This window comes from Capricornis sumatraensis, chromosome 4 (assembly GCF_032405125.1).
Source record: "Capricornis sumatraensis isolate serow.1 chromosome 4, serow.2, whole genome shotgun sequence".
Taxonomy (NCBI): domain Eukaryota; kingdom Metazoa; phylum Chordata; class Mammalia; order Artiodactyla; family Bovidae; genus Capricornis; species Capricornis sumatraensis.
This window is the reverse complement of record NC_091072.1, coordinates 99,977,116-99,987,636: the sequence shown is the minus strand read 5'-3', so window position 1 is coordinate 99,987,636 and position 10,521 is coordinate 99,977,116.

The window sequence follows — 10,521 nt, the reverse complement described above, 5'->3', positions numbered from 1 at the left end:
GTGGGTGAGGGATATACATTTGTTCCCAAGAAGTGGAAACTCCAGAAAGGCAAATTTCAGTTCAATATCAGGTCTTTTCCAGTGAGCTACAGCTATCCACAGGTGACATGGGCGCCTTGGGAGGAAAGGAGCGGTTCAAGTCAAGGCTGGGGAGAGTGATGTCCAGTGAGATTGCACTGGGTGACTTCTGAGCTACCTCCAACCCCCATAGTTTATGATGAATGAAACTTAGGCTGCCAAGGAAGAAACTCTCTGGAAGATCAGGATTTCTCTGGCCCCTGGGAGGCTGGGGCAGCTGATGGCCTTCCTGCTGTAGTTCCCATTGCCCAATATGTACCAGGCCTCACTGGGGGTTGCCGGCCAAGCAGGTCACATCTTAAACTTGCTCCCCATGCGGACAGATGAGTTTGTGATGCATAAGCGCCTGTGTGCCTTAACAGTGCTCACGTGCACCTGTTCTTCTGTTCCTACACATACATACATAAAACCTTTTTATATAACACTTTTAAAGGAAATGCAGTTTTTCCAAAGTGAAAGCTGGTACAGAAGATCTGAATGATGCTTATGTAACTTTAAACACTGAGTTTGGGTAGATGCTAATTCATTAAAAGAAGGGGAAAGGGAGGAGTTCTCATGTACCTCCCATCATTGTGAAAAAGTTCATAAAAACCTTAAAAGATTCTTAAGGGAAATCTTTTAATAGGTTGCTAGGGGGCCTTTTCGGTGTGGGGAATTCTGCTCCAGTGAGACGAGGGGGAGTGCAGGCAGAAGCTGAGGACAGAGGATTGAGGGGTACCTGCCCCGCCCACCCTTACTCCCCAAACACTCCCTTCCTCCTGCTCTCTAGTGTTAGACAGGACACTTCACCTCTCTACACTGTCATTTCCTCATCCATGGAGACAATCCCTCCCTCATTTATAGTTTACAAAGTACTTTAACATACATTTTCTGTCATGTTTGATCTCTTACTGTTTTGAGATTGACAGAGCAGATATGCCCATTTTGTAAACAAGGAAACAGGGTCTGGAAAGATTAACTGACTCACCTAAGGTCTCACAGTTTGTTAAGAAGAGGAGGCAGGACTAGAAATTGTCTTTTTTTTTTTTTTTTTTGGTCAGGCTGCTTGCAGGATCCTAGTTTCCCGATCAGGGATCGAACCTGGGTCCAGAGCAGTGAAACTGTCAAGTCCTAACCACTGGACTGCCAGGTAACTCCCTAGAAGTTGTCTTTAGACTTTAAGACTTGAATCTTAACACTTTACCATCGTTCTTCTCCTATCAATAGGATGGAAGAGATACCAGAATCTAGTCACCATTTTCTCCATTTCTTCTTTTTCTTTCTTCCTTTCTTTTTTTTCCTTGTCACTGTCTTTTCCTATTAAGAACTCTGACTGCATCACCTCCTCTGGGAAACCCTCCCAGATACCCACTTTCACACCAGGGCTTTATAGCCTCTTACCTACTCTCTCAGAGCACTTAGCATCATTTCTTGCAGATAGTTTGCTTATTGCCTTCCCCACCAGCAGATGGATTAAAACTGTATTGTTCGTTTTGGATCTAGCATAGTGCCCGACACAGAGCAGGCAGCCTTTCTCTCTGTATTTGCTGTTTGAGTCTATGTCTTAACTAGTGCTCTGAACCACGGGTTCAGTGACCTACAGCAAGAAACATATTCTGAACCGTGAGATAACTGAAACAAAAGCTTCTTGGGATAATACTTATCCTTGCTATATGCGTGCACTATGATACTTTATTTATTCTACTTTTTTTTTTTAAGATGCTGGTCATGATTTCATGACCCATTACCAGGTTGTGGCCAACAGTTGGAGGCACACTGCTTTCATCTCTGTGTGCTGAGGATGCCTTCTGAGTGCAGGGCTCTAGCTGTCCCTGAAGGATATAGAGTAGATGGCCCTCAAGTACCTCTTGCTCTGAGGTCAAAGATAGTTTCATTTATAAGAAGACACACAGAAACCTAAGACCAGAGGCACAACGGTGCAAATAGAACCCAGGGTGGAGAGGTTAGATGAGGAAAGGTCCCCAAGAGGCCTGGTAAGGACCTTTGTGCCTCCAGAAACTACAAAGGCAGTGGCAGCTTTACTGGAGCCTGGACCACAGGCAGGGGCCTGGACCACAGGCAGGGGCCTGGACTCTTGATGCCATGGGGTTCTCATTGCTCTGTCCTCAGATTTCAGGTCCCTGACCCAGACAGCTCTCCGGGGTCATGATGAGCATCTTTCCTACAGTTAAGGGTGTAGGGGAGGTGAGAGGCCTCACTTCTGCCTCAAACCATCTGATAACCTACCTCCAGGCCTTGGGCCAGTTGCTGACTGTGTGACTGGGTGGGCCCTGTTTAATTAGGCTCAAGAATGCTAGCTGAGGCCAGGGCTCTCTAGGCCTAACAATTCTCCCAAGAGAAAGCTTGCAAACTGTATCAGGTCACCTACCTGTTTCTTCCCTTTATCTCAATTTACTTCCACCGGAAGGCTAGGGAGAGGCAATCCAGAAGCAACAGGATCTTAATGCCCCATCCCCTCCCCAAGTGCAAGGTGTGGGGTAGTGAGGCTGGGGCTCCAAGGAGTGCCGCCCCTGTCTGTCTCCCATGGCTCTTTGGGTTGGCCTGGGTGTTCCTGAGCCAGGGTTGGGAAAGGGAAACAGCTGGAGAAGTTTCCTCTATGGGAGGGGCACACTTGCTCCAGAACTCTGCCCCTTTCCCCACAGAAAATGAGCACAGGGTTGGGCCAAGGAAGACTTTTCTTGACCCTCTGATGTTACTGAAACGTTCCATTAAAATGAAAAAAAAATTTTTTTTACTACAAATGGACCACACCCATTTTTTTGCTTTCTCTGATTGTTTGTTGCCGTTTCTCAGTTCCCTTTTGGACTGTAACTGAGAAGGTGGGATCTTAGCACCAGGGTTGCAGAGCCCTGTGGGCCTCCTGACCCAAGGTCTGTGTGGCCCTGCCCTGGCTATTCCGGGCAAGGACCTGGGGGTGAAGTGGGGTGGGTTAAAGATCTGGTGACAGTGACTGAACAGTTGTGGGTGATGCCACATGTAGGATCTGGGGAGGGGAGGAGGAGCCAGTGGTAGTGGGTATACTTTCTATGTAAAGGAGCCTGGGGAACTTCACTGGAGCTTCAGATTGGCATGATGCATTCTGCAAGGTGCAGGTATGTTCATCATCCCAACCCTATTACTTCGTTATTGAACCTCTTGATTTAGTTTCCTCATCTTAAAATAGGAATAACCAATAGTATTACTTCACAGGTTACTGTGAGGATTAAATGAGATAATATGGGAAGCACTGAATGCCTGATACACTGGAGGTGCTCAATAAATAGGACTCTCCTCATCAACCTTGGCTTCTTCATCCATCATCTGCCCAGTTCCCCAGGCCTGACTGAGGTCACCCAAGACACCTCCTCCCCACTCCCCTCCACTCCCCAATCCATCCTGAAGCCAAGTGGCTCTTCCCCTCACAAGTATTTGTCAAGCCTTTTCATTCTTCTGGTTCCTACTGCTGCTATCTGGGAGGAGGCTGGCAACAGGCTCCTAATCAAGCTCTCTCCTGCTCTAGGGCCCGTATCCAAATCCATCCCCAGTTCTCCTGGAAGATGCAAATCTGATCCTGGCTGTATGAAATGATTCAGCAGTTCCCTAGGACTTTCAGAACAAGCTCAGAAGCCTGGCTCTGGCTCCTGGTGGCTCACCCGCCCCATTTCTCACACACCTTCCTACACTCCCTGGTGCTTCTGTCCTGAGGAAGGGTTCACCTGTGGTTCTTTGGCACTGTGTGCTTCCATGCTTTTGCACCCAGGGTTCTTTCTGTCTGGAGGCCCTACCCCCTCCCCGGTGCGATGACTCCTCATCCTTTTAAAATACAATTCAAGTGCCACCTCTTCCTCAAACCCTCCCAGGTCCCAGCTGGACTTTGATGTGCTCGACGTATTTCTCAATGCTCCAGTATTTTCATTCTGCTTTACTTGACTGTTGTCCCTGCTGCAGTGTAAGCTCCTTGAGGGCAGACGCTGTCTTTTTTCCTCCACACCCCTCATGCCCACACAGTGGACTCTGTTGGAAGCCAGTCCCGGTGGGCACTTTATTCCCTGGGAACTGCGGGTCTCCTGGACCACTGAGCCAGGGAAGCCGGGAGGCAGGACACCAGGCTCCTGGACACTTTCTCTGCCACCCAGGATGGCGAGTCCTAGACCCAAAGCAGAGCTTTGGAGCCTGATGGCCACCACAGGCACAGGAGTCTGGGACCAGGGAGTCTGGTCACATCTAATCCTGGTTTTGCAAAGGAGGCCAGGAGCCGACTGAGGCTTGGCGGGACCGACAGACACACTTCGCCAAGGCATTCAGAAGGGCTCGTGGTGAGCAGGAACCCGCAGCAGGGTGGACCCTTGACTTGCCCACCCCACAGGCAGGGTGCAAGCGTCTAAGATGAGGACAAACAACTATTTGGGGCTCGAGCCACCAGGCCTGGAATGGCGGCCTCCCAGAATCCGGGTTCCTAGGGAGCATTGCCTCCCCCTCCCTCTACCTAGTCCTGGGAAGCCACGTGACCTGCGCCCCCAGGAGCCACTAATCGCCCGTCTCCGTCCCTTCTCCTAAATAGGGAAGCGACAGGAGCAGATCGAGTTTCTAGGCCCGTATTTACAGGTTTCCTGGACGAAGCCAAACCGTCTACCTCCTTGCCTCGCTCCCCCAGCGCGCGCGCTGGGGGAAGAAAAGGCCCCCTCCTGCGCCCCACCCCCACCCCTCCAGTCCTCCCAGCCGCGGGTGCGGCCCCTTCCTCTTCCCTCCCTCCGTCCGCCGCAGCTCTGCTGGCCCCTCCGGGAGCGACGCTGAGGTCGCCGCATTCCAAACCCCTGGCGGCCCTTTGAGGTCACGTGGTGTGATGGGGGTGGGGCGGCAGGACGCCCCTGACCCAAGCCTGCGACCTGCAGGCTTCCCAGTGAGGCGAATTGTCCAGCCTGCTCCCCAGACCTCGTGGGAGTGAGGCAAGGCGGATTTTTACTGCCCATCACCTACTGTTTGCCTGGCCCAGGCTGAGCACTCACGCTTCTTACCTCCAGGCCTTCCTGAACACGGCCTGGGGGCTCTCATCTTTCCCAGTGGATGTACTGACCCTGATGCCGGGAAGGATTGAGGGCAAGAGGAGAAGGGGACGAGAGAGGATGAGATGGTTGGATGGCATTACCGACTCGAGGGACATGAGTTTGATTTAACACCGGGAGATGTTGAAGGACAGGGAAGCCTGGTGTGCTGCAGTTCATGGGGTCGCAGAGAGTCAGACACGACTGAGCGGCTGAATAATACTGGCTGGGAGTCAACGAGGCAGAATGCAACGGGGGTGGGGGGGTTGGGGGTGAGAGACTGGGTAGAGCCAATCGCTTAGTTTATGCAAAGACGGACCTTTGTCAGGCCAAAGTTAAAAGACTGTGTCCCCTTTGTTTAACCGGGGACTCAGATGTCTCTCTCCGTGGGGAAGATCCCCTAGAGGAGGGCATGAACACCTCCAGGGTTCTTGCCTGGAGAATCCCATAGACAGAGGAGCCCGGCAGGCTACAGGCACAGAGTCAAACACGACTGAAGCGACTTAGCACGGCAGGCCGACCTCTGAGACCTGTGTTTTAGGCTCTGCGACAAGAAAACTAAGAGGGAGTTGATTTCCTCCCGGGTTGGGCAGACGGTCTCGAAGCTGCTCCCTCTATTTTAGTATGAACTGGGTTAGAAATTGCCTTTACTGGAGCTGAACCTGGTCATCGTGAAGGGGCCTTGACTGCTTTATGGGATCAAGGCAGGGGTGAAGTTGAGGCACTGGCCACAGCCAGCTTGCCTGAGAAGTTTGATCTTATAGGCCAGGGAGAGTACAGAGCATGTTTTGGATGGGGGCGGGAGGTCTGTATTTGAATATTTAGAACTCAGATCTGAACCCTTACTAAATGTGTCATGTATATTAATATTTAGCCGTTTGCATGATCATTCACTATTTTACCAGGAACAGGCCCTGACCTGGAACTGGAGGGATTAAGACTGAGTTCCTGTCTTCTTTGAGTTTACAGTCTAGTGGGAGAGCTAAACCAGTGAGGGGGCATTTGCAGTGCAGGGAACTAAAGAGCGACAGTGAGGACCAGACACACAGCTGCAGGATAGCACAGAGGGGGAGCATTTAGACCCAGACTAGGGGGGGAAGGAGGACGGCTATGGATAAGTGTTATCTCAACTGACGCTTGAAATTTAAACTGTCCTTAATCTGGAACTTCCCTGGTGGTCCAGTGGCTAAGACTCCATACTCCCAGTGCAGCGGGTGGAGTTTGATTCCTGGTCAGGGAGCTAGATCCCACATGCTACAACTAAAGATCTCATATGTCACAATTGAAAAAAAAGATGCCACGTGCCACAACCAAGAGCTGGCACAGGCAAATAATAAATATTAAAAAAAAAAAATCTGTTGCAGTGAGAGTGGGTGAGAGTGGAATAGGAACGAATAGCCTTCCAGGTCGAGGACACAGTGCATGCAAAGGCCCAGAATCAGGCTCAGTAGGGCTGGAGTATAGCCACCCTGTGGATGGTGCGCAGAACAGGAAGAGATGGAGGGAGTGCTCTGGGAGAAGAGGGCTGAGCTGATGAGCAATGCCCATTTCGGGGCAGGGGAGGGGGGCGATGAGGATGGGAGACCTCTGGTCCTCTGAGGCTACAACAGGGTCCCTCAGGCACTCTGTCTTGGAGGATGTGACACTTCCTTTTACAGTTGCTTTATAAAAGTAATATTTATTTTTATCGAGCTAATACATACACATTGCTTACAAACCAAATCCTTCTAAAGGGCTTGTTATAAAAACAGAAGTCCTACTGGCCTTTCTCCCAAGCTTTATCCTACTCCCCAGGGACAGTCACTTTCAACTTGGTTTGGCCGTTTCTTCTGGAATTTCCTTCCTTATTTCTAAATAACATGTGTACTGCCGTTCTGGGTTCATTTATCTAATTTGTTCACTCCTTGTCTTGGTAGATGAGGGTTCTGATTCTCTTCCTCTCTACCCACCCCCATTATGTTTATATCACAATTTATGGTTAAGTCCATGTTCAGTGATCTCATTATTGACTTTGAAAATGTTGTTTACTTTTGAGGCAAATATGCTGGTTTCATTTCCTTTTCTAATATAACTTTTTGTTGTGTGCTCTGTTTACATTTCCTTTCTTATACAACTTTCTTGTTTTTCCTGGAGTTAATTGCCTCATTTTTTTGTTTGCTTGGTTTTCTTTGAATCTCTGGCTCCGTCTTCCCACTCCCTTCAATGGTTCTGTAAAACGCCTTCTTAGTACAATTTTGCATATGGGCAAACCTGTCATGTAATCTTATTGGTTCTGTTTTGTTTCTCCTTGGAGACACTTGTCCTGTGGCACCCCATCCTTCTGCTTTTCTATGGATGCTTTGCTCTTAAGTCTTGCAGCACACCTGTCACCCTGGGACTGCCCATGATTGGTACTTAAGAATTCACTTTGCCCTTTTCCTCTCCAGGGACTCAGTGTCTTCCTCTTCCTCGATTTATTTCCTTTTGAGTGAAGCACATCCTCCAGTAGCTTCCTGAGAAAGAATGCCTGGGAAGTAATACTTTAGAGATTTAATGCTTACCTAAAATGGCTTTATCCCACCCTCATTCTTCTTCTTCTTTTTTTAGTGCATCTGTGCTGCCTGAGCTTTTTTTTTTTTTAATATTTATTTATTTATATTTATTTGGCTATGCTGGGTCTTAGTTGTGACACATAGGATCTTAGGATCTTTGATCTTCATTTTGGGATATAGTTCTCCATCCAGGGATGGAACCTGGACCCCCTATATTAGGAGCACAAAGTCTTCACCACTGGTCCACCAGGGAAGTCTCCCACCTTTACTCCTGATGACTACTTTTTGCTGGTTATAGAATTTTAGGTTGAAAATCATTTTCCTTCAGAATTTTGGAAATGCTCCTTCCTTATCTTGCAGACTTTGATTTAAGAGCTGAGAAATCTCATCCTATTTTGATTCTCGAGTCTTAGAATTCACCTCCCCCATGCCTACTTTTAGGACTTTCTCTGTTATCCCTGATATAGTAAAAGATCACAATTTATCAGCATGGCTCATTTTTTGTGGCACTTGACAGGTCTTTTTAATCTAACAGTGGCTTTCAAAATGTGGGCCCCAGACCAGCACTACTAGCATCACCTGTGAGAAACATTAGCTATGTTAGAAAGGCAAATTCTAAGCCCCACCTCACAGCTACTGAGTCAGAAACTCTGGTGATAGGTCCCAGCAAACTGTCCTTTGTTGTTGTTTTTATTGAGGAATAATTGACATATGATGTCATATTAGTTCCAGGTGTATGACATAATGATTTTATATTTGTATACATTATGAAATGATCACCACAGTAAGTCTGGTTAACATTAGTGACCATTGTTGTTGTTTTTCAGTTGCTAAGTCATGTCCAACTCTGAGACCCCATGGACAACAGCATGCCAGTCTTCCCTGTCCTTCACTATCTCCTGGGGTTTGCTCAAATTCATGTCTGTTGAGTTGGTGATGCTATTTAACCATCTCATTCTCTGCCACCCTTTTCTCCTTTTGCCTTCAATTCTCCCAGCATCAGGGTCTTTTTGAATGAGTTGGCTCTTTGCATCAGTTGGCCAAAATATTGGAGCTTCAGCTTCAGCATTAGTCTTTCCAATGAATATTCTGGGTTGATTTTCTTTAGGATTGACTAGTTTGATCTCCTTGCTGTCCAAGGGACTCTCAATAATCTCCAGCACCACAATTCAAAAGCATCAATTCTTTGGTGCTCAGTCTTCTTTATGGTCCAACTTTCACATCCATATATAACTACTGGAAAGACCATAGCTTTGACTATATGGATGTTTGTCTGCAAAGTGATGTCTCTGCTTTTTAATACACTATTTAAGTCTGTCATAGCTTTCCTTCTAAGGAACAAGCTGCCATCACCGTCCGCAGTGACTTTATATTGGAGCCTAATAATATAAAATCTGTCACTGCTTCTACTTTCCTCCCTTGTTTGCCATGAAGTCATGGGACCAGATACCATGATCTTAGTTTTTTGAATGTTGAGTTTTAAGCCAACTTTTTCACTCTCCTCTTTCACCTTCATCAAGAGGTTTTTTAGTTCCTCTTCGCTTTCTGCCATGAGAGTGGTATCATCTGTATATCCAAGTATGTTAATATTTTTCCCACAGTCTTGATTCCAGCTTGTGGTTCATCCAGCCTGGCATTTCCTATGATGTACTCTGAATATAAGCTAAATAAGCAGGGTGACAATATACAGCCTTGTTGTACTCCATCCTCAATTTTGAAGCAGTCAGTTGTTCCATGCCTAGTTCTATCTGTTGCTTCTTGACCCGCATATGGGATTCTCAGGAGACAGGTAAGATGCTCTGGTCTTCCCATCTCTTTAAGAATTTTCCACAGTTTGTTGTGATCCACAGTGAAAGGCTTTAGTATAGTCAATAAAGCAGAAGTAGATGTTTTTCTGGAATTCCCTTGGTTTCTCTTTGATCTGATGGATGTTGGCAATTTGATCTCTTATTCTTCTGCCTTTTCTAAACCCAGGTTGTACATCTGAAAGTTCTCAGTTCATGTACTGCTGAGGCCTAGCTTGAAGGATTTTGAGCGTTACCTTACTAACATGTAAAATGAACACAATTGTTCAGTAGTTTAGACATTCTTTGACATTGCCTTTCTTTGGGATTGAAATAAAAACTGACCTTTTCCAGTCCTGTGGCCACTGCTGAGTTTTCCAAATTTGCTGGCATATTGAGTACAGCACTTTCACACCATCATCTTTTAGAATTTTAAATAGCTCAGCTGAAATTCTATCACCTCCACTACCATTTTTTGTGTTAATGCTTCCTAAGGCCCACTTGACTTCACACTCCAGGATATCTGGCTCTAGGTGAGTGACCACACCATCATGGTTATCTTGGTCATTAAGACTTTTTTATATAGTTCTTCTGTGTATTCTTGCCATCTCTTCTTAATCTCTTCTACTTCTGTTAGGTCCTTACCTTTTCTGTCTTTTATTGTGCCCATCCTTGCATGGAATATTCCCTTGATCTCTCCAATTTTCTTGAAGAAATTTCTAGTATTTCCCATTCTATTGTTTTTCTCTGCTTCTTTACATTGTTCATTATAGAAGGCCTTCTTAGCTCTCCTTGCTATTCTCTGAAACTCTGCATTCAGTTGGGTATATCTTTCCTTTTCTCCTTTGCCTTTCACTTCTCTTCTTTACTTAGCTAATTTGTAAACCCTCCTCAGATAGCCACTTTGCTTTCTTGCATTTCTTTTTCTTGGGGATGGTTTTGGTCACTGCCTCGTGTACACTGTTACAAACCTCCATCCATAGCTCTTCAGGCATTCTGTCTACCAGATCTAATCCCTTGAATCTATTCATTACCTCCACTGTATAATCATAAGGGGTTTGATTTAGGTCATACCGGAATGGCCTAATGGTTTTCCCTACTTTCTTC